This window comes from Urocitellus parryii, chromosome 3 (assembly GCF_045843805.1).
Source record: "Urocitellus parryii isolate mUroPar1 chromosome 3, mUroPar1.hap1, whole genome shotgun sequence".
NCBI classification, from domain to species: Eukaryota; Metazoa; Chordata; class Mammalia; order Rodentia; family Sciuridae; genus Urocitellus; species Urocitellus parryii.
The window spans coordinates 145473128-145485592 of NC_135533.1; the positions used below are offsets into that span (position 1 = coordinate 145473128).

The 12465-nt window shown below is 44.6% G+C and overlaps 2 non-coding genes and 1 pseudogene across 2 annotated transcripts; all 3 read right to left on the reverse strand.

The window, feature by feature from the left end:
- Positions 1 to 4251: 4251 nt before the first annotated feature.
- On the reverse strand, positions 4252 to 4763 carry LOC144253514 (CDGSH iron-sulfur domain-containing protein 1-like; annotated as a pseudogene).
- A 6340-nt stretch (positions 4764 to 11103) lies between these two features.
- LOC113193092 (U4 spliceosomal RNA) lies at positions 11104 to 11244 on the reverse strand. The gene has a single exon (XR_003302100.1). It is a non-coding gene; the product is annotated as a U4 spliceosomal RNA (small nuclear RNA).
- A 564-nt stretch (positions 11245 to 11808) lies between these two features.
- LOC113193093 (U4 spliceosomal RNA) lies at positions 11809 to 11949 on the reverse strand. Its single transcript, XR_003302101.1, has one exon. It is a non-coding gene; the product is annotated as a U4 spliceosomal RNA (small nuclear RNA).
- Between the last annotated feature and the right edge of the window lie 516 nt (positions 11950 to 12465).

The window sequence follows — 12465 nt, forward strand, 5'->3', positions numbered from 1 at the left end:
AGTACTCTGCCACTGAACTATTCAAACTCTTTTTGAAGGCATATTCAAACAACTCATCTCTATGGCTGCCACATCCTCCTCTGTTAAAAATCAAGAGCCAACACTGCTCCCCAACTGGGCAATCACGCTATTGCATGCTCTTGTAATGCTTTTCCAACATCTTTTTTTTTTTTTTTAAGAGAGAGAGAGAGAATTTTAATATTTATTTTTTAGTTCTCGGTGGATACAACATCTTTGTATGTGGTGCTGAGGATCAAACCCGGGTCGCACACATGCCAGGAGAGCGCGCTACCGCTTGAGACACATCCCCAGCCCCAACATCTTATATGTACCTGTTATGTGGGCCCTTCTGATCACTGCAATTAACATTTAGCGGTGAGACTGTTTGATAAATGTCTCTCTCCACAACAGACTACAAACAGGTGAGGGGAGAAAACATGCTTACCATATATCCACTTCTAGTATGTATGTGGCACATAGTAGGTACTTAATATACATTTGCCAAATGACTTGGAACAAAGCAAACCATAGATCCTGTCCTTAGAAAGCTCATAGTTTAATGGAAGAAACTCCCCAGGAGGGCAGGGCAGTGGAAGAAGCTAAGGCAGGATAGATGAGCTCTCAGGAAAAGTTAAATAATATGATAGTAAGAAGACCAGAGGGCTGGGGATGTGGCTCAGTGGCAGAGCACTTGTCTCGCACATGTGAGGCACTGGGTTCAATCCTCAGCACCACATAAAAACAAACAAAATAAAGATATCATGTCCATGTATAACAAGAAAGAAAGAAAGAAAGAAAGAAAGAAAGAAAGAAAGAAAGAAAGAAAGAAAGAAAGAAAGAAAGAAAGAAAGAGGACCCAAGCCCAAATTTGGCTTAACCTGCTTCCCCCTGGAGGAGAATCTATTTAAGCCCCAGTTTTCACATCCGTAAGACAAGATGCTAAGGATTTTTCCTACATGACATGTTTGCCTGGCACGGGAGGGCTTATAAACCAAGAATTACAGGGTCAGAAGGGATCTCAAGAGATTATGCAAGGGCTAGGGATTTAGCTCAGTAAAAGCACTTGCCTAGCATGTACAAAGTCTTAGGTTTCACCCCTGTCACCCCACCACCACCCAACAAAAAGATGATAAATCGCTTCCTTGGACAACTGGAGGCAAAATTTCCTTCCAAAGCTGCTGAAGCCTCAGTCTCTGTCATATTGCTGAAGGGTTCACATATTGACCAGGTGCATACCTGGACTGAACTCCAATGCTTCCCCTGTCTCACTTCCCACCGCTGTCCAGTCCTCCCACCCACAAAGCATGGCCTGACTCCCCTCACCCCTTTCAACCATTCTCTTATTTGGATTACTGCATTAACTTCCAAAATGGACCCTTCCACTCAGAAGTCAGTTATCTTTTTAAAATCTGCTTTAATAATTGTAATTTACCCCCAATAAATTGTAGCCATACTAAGTACACTAGTTCAGTGAGTTGTTTTGTCTTGTTTTGGTACCAGGGATTGAACTCAGGGTCACTCGACCACTGAGCCACATCCCCAGCCCTATTTTGTATTTTATTTAGAGACAGGGTCTCACTGAGTTGCTCGCAGTTCCTGAGGCTGGCTTTGAATGCGCAATCCTCCTGTCTCAGCCTCCCGAGCTGCTGGGATTACAGGCATGTGCCACCATGCCCAGCTAGTTCAGTGAGTTTTAACAGTTGTATACCACCTTGTAACGGCCACCTCAATCAAGATATAGAACTTTCTATCACTCCTTCCTACTCACTTGCAGTTGATCCTTCCCCCATTTGCTTTCTGTTATTGTAAATTACTTTGTATTTTTTATTTTATTTATTTGGTGCTGGAGATTGATTTACATGTGAGAGGCCCTGAACCTCTCACATGTTAAGCAAGTGCTCTACCACTGAGCTAACCCCCAGCCATTATATAGAATGCATTGACAGAAATGGAAATATACTGTTTGGGGGGGGTTCTGAGGGGTAGTCGTCTTTAGCACGCATGCCTGTGAGGGTCACCCGTGTGCTGTGTATCCTTTTGCTGCTGACCACCCACTGTATAGATATACCATCGCCTGTTTCTCCATTATCCTGCGGAGGGACACAGAGATTGTTTTTCTCAGTTTGGCCACTGTGAATAAAGCCACATGAGCATGTGTGTAGAAGTCTTTGCGTGGACATATGGTCTCGTTTCTCTTGGATAAATACCTAAGAGTGGTACAAATGGGTTGCCAACTAAAGTTTACACAATGTAAAGGAAGTCTCATCAGTCCCCTGCTAAACCCCTCCAATGGTTTCCTGTTCCACTTGGAATAATATTCAAATTCATCAAAAGGGTCTCCGAGCCTGCACCTCAAATCAGTTCTCCTTCTCAGTCTCCCTTGGTTCCTCTTGCTCCATTCACAGCTGCTCCTCCTGTTTTACGTCCCTCAAGCACAGCCAACTTGTTCTGACTGCAGGGCCCTCAAAGCTTCCATTCTGGAATGTTCTTCCCAGGTTTTAGCACAGCTATTGACATGCCATCTCTGTAGGTCCTGGACATTTTATCTAAAATCTTCCCCACACTCACAGTAGACCCTATATCTCCTTCTTCTGACTTATTTATGTTCACCTTTGGACATGTTCTGTATTTATTTGTTTACCTGTTTGCTATTCATCTCTCTCCTCCCCATTAAAATGTCAGGATCTTGGAAGCAGGGATTATGTCTGTCTTCACGGGGAGGGGGGTGTTCAGTAAACAGTGTTGGAGAGGGTCTGGGATGTAGCTCAGATAGAACAGCTTCACAAGACTCCAAGCCCAATTCCCAGCATCCAAAAACAAAACTGTTGGAAAGAATGAAAGACGGGGGCTGGGGATGTGGCTCAAGCGGTAGCGCGCTCGCCTGGCATGCGTGCGGCCTGGGTTCGATCCTCAGCACCACATACCAACAAAGATGTTGTGTCCGCCGAGAACTAAAAATAAATATTAAAAAATTCTCTCTCTCTAAAAAAAAAAAAAAAAAAAAAAAAAAAAAGAATGAAAGACTGGGGAGGTGGAGACCCCAAAGAAATGAGCCGAGCCAAATGGGCTGTGGAGATCATTGCAAGGTCAGATAAGAACCCCAGTGTACAGGCTCTCAGCCCCACCCTCTCTCCTCTGTGGGGCAGGGTCCTGACTGCCAATGCGATTTCTCATCCACAGCCCTGCCCTGCTGTTTTTAAGGGGAAAAAGATTAAAAACAACCCAAATACACATCTAGGAGGTTGATTAAATAAATTACATACTGTCTTACAATGGAAAAAGATGTAGCCACAGAAAAGATCTAAGATGTTCATTATGTACTGGTATGAAAAAAAATCTCGAAGATTAAGAATGAGTCGTGGGCTGGGGCTGGGGCTCAGTGGTACAGCGCTTGCCTAGCACGTGCGAGACCCTGGGTTTGCTCCTCAGCACCACATAAAAATAAATAAATAAAATAAAGGTATTGTGTCTAACGACAACCAAAAAATAAATATTGAAAAATAAAAAATGAGTCATGCCAGGCGCTGTGGCGCATGCCTGTAATCCCAGCAGCTGGGGAGGCTGAGGCAGGAGGATTGTCAGTTCAACGTTAGCCTCAAAATTTAATGAGGACCATGAACAACTTAGTGAGAGCCTTTCTCTAAAGAAAAATATAAAAAGGGTTAGGGATGTGGCTCAGTGGTTAAGTACCCCTGGGTTCAATCCCTGGTACCAAAAATAAACAAATAAATAAACAAATAAAAGTGTAATATGTGTATCATTTGTGAGGGGAAGTGGAAAACAATATATTTGTTTCTGAAATGTCTATACCTGCTGGAAGTGTTCTGGAAGAACACACAAACACCAAAACCAGTTGGCAGGAGGTAGGGGTAACTGGAGATCAGGAGTAGGAAGGAGACTCCACTCAATACCCTTTGGAATTTTTTCTTCCTGATTTTGAAAATGATTTAATACATTAACCTCAAGATACAATTCTTATACCATTATTTTAAATTTAAAGAAACAGGTCCTTCCAAGACCAAAATAATCCACACAGGCTGTAAGATGGTTTTTCCTTTTTCTTTTTTTTGTTTAAACAAATATGCTCCATGATGTTTCAATAAGTTAGGCAAATGCTGTGAACGTGAAAACTGAAGTTTGCAATGTACCACATCTAGAATTCAGGGGAGGTGGATTAGAAGAGGGAGTCATTCTAGTTATGTGATCAGGTGACACCATGACAAGCTGGTGTGCAGCATTAAAGCTGTCCACTTAAGTTTCTTTTTTCTCAACAATCAGAGGTCTTACGTTGTCTCCAGTCTTTTCATTATGTTTCCTGTGAAAACCATCACAGAATGGGAACTTTGGACCTCCAGCAATGGCAGAACTCAGCTTTATCTCCCACATCCTCCATGTCAAAAGCATAGACTATCTTGGGGTTGTCTTTCTGGATGAGAAAATTTACCATTGCTTTATTGCAATGAGTACAGGGGATGGAACCCAGGGGTGCTTAACCTCGGAGCCACATCCCCAGCCCTTTTTATTTTTTATCTTCTTAAGGCCTCACTAAGTTGCTGAGGCTGGCTTTGAACTCACGATCCTCCTGCCTCAAACTCCCAAACTGCTGGGATTACAGGTTTGCACCACCGAACCCAGCTGGTATTGGGATGATCTTTCACACCGAATCTTTTGTAAGCTAGGTAACCAATGGCAGCCATAGCACCAACAATGGTAACTGCTGCAATCCATTCAACTCAAATGCTGGAATGGAAATTCAGATCCATGGCAACGTCACTCACAAGTCATATGCACAAGACACCACCACAAATGGGCTTGCTCAGAGGGCACCAGAGCCAAGGCACAAGAAGCATCCTAAGGGCACCTGCTGGGGTTGTGACAGAGCGGCAGGCTGGAAGCCTGGAATTTTTATTTTTTTATTTTTTTATTTTTCTTTTCAGTATTAGGGAATAAACCCAGGGCACTCTATCACTCAACTACATTCCCCAGGCCATTTTATTATAGTGAGACAGGGTCTCTCTAAGCTGCCCAGGCTAGCCTTGAACTTGCAATCCTCCTGTCTCAGCCTCCTGAGTCTCTGGAATGACAGGAGTGCGCCACCATGCTTGACCCTGTTGGATTCTTTTGAGTTTTGAACCACATATGTGATTTCACCTATTCCCCAAATGAATTAATAAGTAAAAAGTAAAATAAAATTACATTTAAAAAATGTCACTATAGGGCTGGGAATGTTGGTAGGTGGTACAGGATGTGCTTAGCATGCAATGAAGCTCTGGGTTCCATCCATCCCCAGCAGGAAGGAAGGAAGGAAGGAAGGAAGGAAGGAAGGAAGGAAGGAAGGAAGGAAGGAGAAAGAGAGAGGGGGGAGGGGAGGGAGGAAAAGGCAGAAAAAGAAAGAAAAGAAAAAGGAAAGGAAAACACAAAACAATAATTCTAATGAGACTTGGAGAATGTTTTCTGGAAAAGAACTAACCCTGACCTGGTTTTTGAAGAGGGCTGTGGGAAAAACATTCCAGATAAAGGGGCTGATATCCAAGACAGAGAGGCTGAGGGCCTCAGAATAGAGGCAAGAAGATTGAAAGCTTATTTCAAGGAGGAGCCAAGTGGCTCAAGGGTCAATGGGTGGATCCCAGCAGGGACTTTGGATCTCTGGGGGAAGTGTCTCGTGTCCAGTAATCCTGAGACAGGCTTACCTTTCCAATCCAGTTCTGCCACCTGCCCAACTGTGCCACTTGGGGCAAGATAACCTCAGCCAATAAGCCTCAGTTTTCTCATCCGTAAAGTGGAAGTGAGCTTCTTTAGGGCTCTTACTTAGTAGCTGTGCGATTTGGAGGAAGTGGCTTAACCTCTTGGGCCTCAACTGCTTTAACTGTAAAATCTGGAGAATAAAACATACACCTTCTTCATGGTTCCAATGTGGATTCAACAACAGTAAAAATGCATGGAAAGAATCCCAGCAGCTTGGAGCTGGGGATGTGGCTCAAGCAGTAGCTCGCTCGCCTGGCATGCGTGCGGCCCGGGTTCGATCCTCAGCACCACATACAGAGATGTTGTGTCTGCCGAGAACTAAAATAAATAAATAAATATTTAAAAAAAAAAGAATCCCAGCAGCTCATGAGACTGAGACACGATGATCAGAAGTTCAAAGCCAGCCTCAGCAAAAGCGAGGTGCTAAGCAACTCAGTGAGACCCTGTCTCTAAATAAAATACAAAATAGGGCTGGGGATGGGGCTCAGTGGTCGAGTGCCCCTGAGTTCAATCTCTGGTTAAAAAAAAAAAAAAAAGAAAAAGAAAAACATGAAAATTCAGGGCTGGCAAGTGTGCCTAAAATTATCATCTAAGAATCCGAGAGGTACTTGGAAGGCTAAGGAGAGACAGGGCAGCAGGTTTGGGCATTTATCTAGCCACCAAAGGGTTGCAGAATCAAGGTTATGATTATTAATAATTATTATTGCATAAACTACTACGAGCCATACTACTCATCGTCAGCATCATCATCATTGTGATTGGAGAATTTATTGTTCAGCCCATGGTAACCACAAGATTTAAGTCTTTTACATTGTTATCTCAATTGATCCTTGCAGAAATCCACTGGCTGTTTCCTGCCTGTTTTGTAGGCCAGGAAAGTAAGGCTCATAAGTCAAGGCCACCTGCCCGCAGCCACAGAGCTATGGAGAGGAAGAGCCCAGACTGGAACCCAGGACGGAATGTTCGGACTCAGGGAGAGCAGGGGTCTGAGCCACAGCTCCTTGTCAGCTTCTTGGAAACACGTGCCTTTGGAGGACCCTGGCTGCCCCTGGATTTAGGTGAGAGCAGTGTCAGGGTCACTGTTCTGCTTAAAACCTTCATGACATCAGAAGGAATCCAATGACTCTGACCTCAGGGAAGGACCCAGTTGCCGTGTGCCTCCTTCCCAACTCTCCCTACTTCTTCCCTTCTCAGCTGCAGTCACAGGCAATGACATTATAAGGTGGCATTATAAAGCTTTTTACCCCAGGGCTGTGGACGGAACCTACAGCCTATAAAGCAGGTATACCACCACTGAGTCGCCTTCCTGGCCCAGAATGATGCTCAGTTCCTCTGAGGGGCCTCAGTCCCAAGGTTCTAGGCCTCAGCAGGTGCTAACATCCATCCTGCCGTCTCAGTCCTGCTTATCTGCTCTCCACCTTCCATTCAGAGCTTAGCTAGCCTCTCCTCCAGGAAGCCTTCCATGACTGCCACCCAGACTTGGAGATCAATCCCTCATCCCTGCACCAAAGCACTTACCTCTGTGCCAGGCACACTTGTCCTATATTATTTCATTTAATTAAAAAAAAAAATCTGTCCGGCAGTGGGTCTCAGCCTTAGAGGCACATTGGAATCACCTAGGAAGCTAAAAAAAAAAAAAAAAAAAAAAAAAAAAAAAAAGAAAAGAAAAAGAATTTTTTTTTTCTTCCCCCAGACCCAGTCCCCAGACATTCTGATTTAATTGGTCTGGAATGCAGTCTGAGCATCAGGATTTTTAAAAGCTCCCCAGGCAATTCTCACACACAACCAAGGTGGAGGCCCACTGGCCTCTGAGATAGATACCACCATGATTCTCCTCTGACAGCCACAGACACTGAGGCACAGAGAGGCTAAGTGAGTGACCTAGGGTCACACAGCTAGTGGATACTGGAGTGAAAATCTGAACCGAAAAAGCCTGGAGTCTAAGCATCATGGGGGAACAAAAGCAAATCAATTGGCTTCAGTTAATTGCTCAGTGATGGCAAAGTCATGGAGCTGTGAGGCAGCTCTGTTCTGAGACAGACACTGAGGGCCCCAGGGCATGGGATATTTTTAACTTAGAAGCTGGTGATTCTTGAAAACATCCTGTAGTGAGTTAAACACTGAGCAGATTGTTTGGGGCCCCACAGACCCTTTCTCTGCCGAGATAACCCCCAGAGTCAGGTTTTTCCATCCCCTGAAGCCCAGGGATTCAGGCAGGCTCAGGAGATAGAGTGGGTGGGGGTTCCCTCCATTGGGGGCTAGTGTTTCTGAGGACATTTTCATACATGGTGGAGGGGGAACAGATCAGTTGGGACGGGTCCAGATTCCTCCTCCCTCCAAGACAAGGATGACCTCACCCAACCCAGGACCTTCTCCTGGTTCCCTGCCTGGAAGGGGGGTGGGGTGGGGGGTGGGGCAGCAAATGTTGGATCTGGATTGCATACCCGGGCCTCCCTCAGGACAGTGGGTGTGCATTTGCCCTCTTCCCCCTTCTCTCCAACCCACACCAGCCACGTGAGAGCTACAGAACTCTTCCAAACACACACATCAAATGTTCCCCAAATCTTCTCATATGTGGCTTTTCTTTTCTTTTGGGGGGGTGGATTTTTAACTCAGGGGCACTCAATCACTGAGCCCCATCCCCAGCCCTATTTTGTATTTTATTTAGAGACAGGGTCTCACTGAGTTGCTGAGGGCCTCGCTTTTGCTGAGGCTGGCTTTGAACTCCCGCCTCAGCTTCCCAAGTCTCTGGGATTCCACTCGACAGGTGCCAGGCATCTTACCTGGCTTTTCCGGCAAGTGCATTGGTATAGATTTTTAAAGTGATAAATTGGAAGTAAGTTACCCCTCGAAATGCAAAATATGCATGGCTCTTAAGCAGCCAATCCCACCTGTAGACATTTCCCCTAGAAATACCTTAGGGGGGCCTCAAGGCCAACCTTGGCAACTTTCTCAAGGATTCAAGAAAGTTCTGGGGGTGTGGCTCATTGTTAGAGTGCTTGCCTAGCATGCATGAGGTTCTGGGTTCAATCCCACTCCCCCCAACTGCCCTCCCCTCAAAAAAAAAAAAGTGAAAAAAAAAAAACCCAGATCTAGTGAAAACACTTTTTCCAGAGTTAGGGCCTTGCATGTGCTAGGCAAGTACAACTCCATTGAACCATATCCCCAGCCCTACTTTTCTAAATTTTAATAGAAATCAGGAGAGAACTTTGTCATCTGGATCCCCAGGGCATCATCTGATTTCCTGATCAATACAAAATTTGCCCTGGCAGACTTGTCCAGGGGGCTCGTGACATCTTGGAGCTACCAGGCCTTGAGCGCTGGCCTGGTACTAGGAAAGCTACCCTGGGGGTTCCAGAGAAGTGACATTAACTTTTCTCACTCGCTCATGATCTCTTCCTGCCTGATCAGGAAGTGGGTTAGGGGAGCGGCTGTGGAAGGCAAAAGGCTTTTAGTATCAAATGGTTCCTGTGTCAAATTGGTTGTTCATTTCATAATTACTGCTCACCCAGGGAAACCTGTGGCTTCATAGTTGAGGGGGAGAGGGGAGAGTTACCGGCTTAAACAGGTGCTCAGACTCAGCATCATTAAGTAAAAGATGACCTTGTTCCTTCTGGAGGTCTCTTGCCACTCACTTCTGCTTGGGGACAGCACTAGGACCTATCGCAAGCTAGGCAAGTGCTCCATCACTGAACTACACAGTCTTGCTGAAATATTTAATCTTAACTTGATCAAGCTACCAGGTGTAACTTCCCCTTTTCAGGAAATTCAGGGTACAGAGGAACATGTTACATAGTACCACGGGGACCCAATCAAATGAAGGCAGAATGTGGGACATTCTACAAGATTGCCACGGACTCTTCAAAAAATCAGTGTCACAGGCCAAGGATACAGCTCAGTGGTAGAGCACTTGCCTAACATGCACAAAGCTCTGGGTTTGATTCCTAGCAAAAAAGAGAAAGAGATCAATGTCATAAAGGAAAGAAGAAAAAAAAAAGCAGAAGAACTGATCTAGATGTAAACAGATTGCAGATAGAATGTAAAATGGTACAGCCACTTTGGAAAATAATGTAGCAATTTCTTTTTATTTTATTCTTCTTTTCTTTTTTGTGTGCATGTGTACCAGGACCGAACCCCGGGGTACTTAACCACTGAGTCACATCCCTTTATATTTTATTTTATTTTTTTTAAATTTTTTTTTAATATTTATTTTTTAGTTCTCGGGGGACACAACATCTTTGTTGGTATGTGGTGCTGAGGATCGAACCCGGGCCGCACGCATGCCAGGCGAGCGTGCTACCGCTTGAGCCACATCCCCAGCCCCCTGACCCCTTTTGATTTTATTATTTTGACACAGGGTCTGGCTAAATTGCTTAGGACCTTGTTAAACTGCTGAGAATAACTGAGTTTGCGATCCTCCTGCTTCAGCTCCTGAGCCACTGGGATTACAAGCGAGCGCCACCACACCAGGCAGCTCTATTTTGAGACAAGGACTCCCAAAATTTCTGAGGCTGGCCCAGAACTTGGCGATTCTCCTGCCTCAGTCTTTCACATCTCTGGGATTACAGGCGTGAGCCACCATACCTGGCTCAAAAAAGTTGTTTGGGGTACAGGAAGGAATGGTTTCTGTGAGAATTAAATGAAGCAAATTAAGCAACCTGCACTGGGTCAGGCACGCAGTAAGTGCTCAATACCCAATACTAGGTGAAACTTGGAACTTGGTTGGTCTCCATCAATCATATCCCCCCATTTATCACTGAAATATTTTTTCAGGGATAGCGGGAGGGGGGGGGGGTTACCGGGGATTGAACTCAGGGGCACTCGACCACAGAGCCACATCCCCAGCCCTATTTTGTACTTTATTTAGAGACAAGGCCTCACTGAGTTGCTTAGTGCCTCGCTATTGCTGAGGTTGGCTTTGAACTGGCGATCCTCCTTGTCTCAGCCTCCAGAGCCACTGGGATTACAGGCGTGAGCCACCGCGCATCTTATTTGTTGACTTGTTTAGGTTTATCTACAGACTGTAAACTTCTTGAAGCAGGGACCAAGTCCAACTTATTAATAGGGCTGTCTTTCCCAGTGCCTTTTGAACTGTGGATGCAGTTACCACCCACCAGATGCCAAAGGAGCAATAGTAGTTGAAGCAGGTCAACCTAGAAAGGAAACGTGAACAGGACTCCCAAAAACCTGGGTGCAAAGAGTTTTACCGATTGAACACCAGGCAAAGACGGATTTGTGAAAACAAAAACTGAACTACAGATAGTGAAAAAGAAAGGAACTAAGAACAGGACAATTGGCAAAAGTACAGCTAGTACAGACACGATATAAAAACCTTACTTTTAAACCCACAATATTCAGTCTCCGTAGAGACTGTCAAAAATTGCCAATGCCGACTATATTTCAAGTCGTCATGGCGGGGTATTGGGAAAAGTTTTCAATTAGCAATAATCGCGCCTCGGATAAACCTCATTGGCTACGATACTGCCACTGCGCAAAGCTGGCAGACATGACCTCCCCTCCTGCTCTCCCATGGATGATAACTGCCTTTACAGTGAGGGTGAACAAAGGCCAGCACACGTGTGGATATAATGTGTTTCTACACGATCAGTTACATTCAAGCACTGTTCTCGTGGGAAATTTCTTGTCATTAGATTACTCGTGTCCAATATTCGTTCATATTTTAGAAATAGAGAAGCCGCTGGGGATGCTGGGGACTTTTATGCAAATAAACGTGACGTCATAGAAACGACTGGGTAGACTTTCACAAACACCAGCCGGAAAGCGGTAAGGGTAAAACCTGAAAGCACGACTGGCTGAATGGGCGAGTGCAGGAATAAGCGCACGGGAGTTGTGCTTTGAGAGCGCAACTATACTTATTGAAATAACGTAATTAAAAAGAAGACTTGAACAAAATAGCGTAGCATACAAGTACCTGACCTTCTCAAGCAAAAGTTGAAGTAGGAAATCTCCAAGTGCTTGAAGAAACCCTATGATGGCAATTAGCATTTCTTGCTTTAACTAATAAAGAAAAGCGATTCTTACATTTGCACCGATAATATTCAGTCTCCGTAGAGACTGTCAAAAATTGCCAATGCCGACTATATTGCAAGTCGTCACGGCGGGGTATTGGGAAAAGTTTTCAATTAGCAATAATCGCGCCTCGGATAAACCTCATTGGCTACGATACTGCCACTGCGCAAAGCTAAAGAGCTACGCCCACCGGCCTTCGCCCCCAATAAGTGAGGTTCCTATTACACAAAGGCGAGTTTAAGACTACTGGAAAAACTTTAACTTATTGTTTGATTGAAAATTATCCAATCAAGCATAATTGTATGATGAGCTCTCGAAAGTACATAGGGATTTGGGTTGTGATTGAATTTAACGAGGTTTTGGAACAGATTGTAGCAAAGCACTATGGGAGGTAAGATGCTAATAGACTTATTTCAGAGACTGCAAAGGGAAATTGAGGGAAACCGCCAGAGTCCGTGTATTTTGGGCTCGGTTTCACAGTGTAACTCCCTTCTCCAAGAGGTTTTTTTGTTTTATTTATTTTTTTTTATTGTGTTATACGCAGGAAAAATAGTGAAATGGTGCATTCCTGTAAACTCAGATCGCTGTTCTTTACTAGTTGAAGCCAAAAATACCAATTGCTATAAGGATTGCAAGAGGATCATAAATTTGAGGCCAGCCTGGGTAATTTAAAAAGACCCTGTTTCAAAA